This window comes from Carlito syrichta, unplaced genomic scaffold, assembly GCF_000164805.1.
Source record: "Carlito syrichta isolate Samal-C Ts95f unplaced genomic scaffold, Tarsius_syrichta-2.0.1 Scaffold95871, whole genome shotgun sequence".
Lineage (NCBI taxonomy): Eukaryota > Metazoa > Chordata > Mammalia > Primates > Tarsiidae > Carlito > Carlito syrichta.
Genome location: NW_007039967.1, coordinates 260,167 through 261,162, shown reverse-complemented (window position 1 = coordinate 261,162; position 996 = coordinate 260,167). Strand labels below are relative to the sequence as shown.

Here is a 996-nt window from a genome sequence, read left to right as displayed (position 1 = left end):
GGTGGCTCAGCCGGTAAACCCGTGCCTTTGGGAGGCTGAGGTGAGTGGATTGCCGGGTTCGAGACCCGCCTGGGCAACTGGGCGAGACCTCATCTTTACAATAAATCAAAAATGAGCCGGGTGTGGTAGCGTGCGCCTGTAGTTCCAGCTACTTGGAAGGCTGAGGTGGAAGGATCGCCGGAGCCCAGCAGGTAGAGGCTGCGGTGGCCGGGAGCGGCTGCTGCACTTGTCTGGGCGACAGAGTGAGACTCCAACTCAAAAAAAAAGAAAAACAAAATAACTTCAAATCATCCACATCTACACATAGGCATCAACATCTTCAAGTCTGGATATACGCCAAATGATGTTTGCCAGGGGCAGGTTAAAGATGCAGCTGTTGGCTGGACACTGTGGCTCACACCTGTAATCTCAGTGCTTTGGGAGGCCAAGGTGGAAGGATCACTTGAAGCTAGATGTTCAAGACCAGCCTGGGAAACATAGCAAGACTCCATCTCTACCAAAAAAAAAAATTTTTAAATTAGCCCAGGCATGGTAGCACACCTGCAGTCCTAGCTACTCTGGAGATTAAGGTGGAAAGATCACTTAAACCCAGGAAGTTTAAGATTACAGTGAGCTATGATTGCACCAATACACTCCAGTGGTGGAGACAGCAAGACCCAGTCTAAAATATGTGTGTGTGTGTGTGTGTGCGTGTGTGTGTGTGTGTGTGTGTGTGTGTGTGTGTGTGTATAAGTTTCTATAATAAAACTTAAAACTACTGGTGATTCTTTTATTACAGTAGAAATCTTGAGCCTTTTTTAAAAAAAAGTTTCATAGGTTAGAGGTGAGCCTGTTTTCACAGTAATCTATAAAACTGCTTGACAGCAAGTCCTTTTAATGTTATGACTAAACATTGGTGTGGTAGAAAAGCAGAGACTGTAGTGGCAGGATTGACCTGCCAGATATGTTGCCAGCTCCTTGACAACTTCAGACATTTTTTTTTTTTTTTTTTTTTTT

At 44.9% G+C, this 996-nt stretch overlaps 1 protein-coding gene across 1 annotated transcript in view; it reads right to left on the bottom strand.

Annotated features, from left to right (window-relative positions):
- The window catches only part of ATP23 (ATP23 metallopeptidase and ATP synthase assembly factor homolog), a 17,626-nt gene that overhangs the window by 550 nt on the left and 16,080 nt on the right, over positions 1 to 996 (bottom strand). The gene's annotated exons all lie outside the window — the stretch shown is intronic.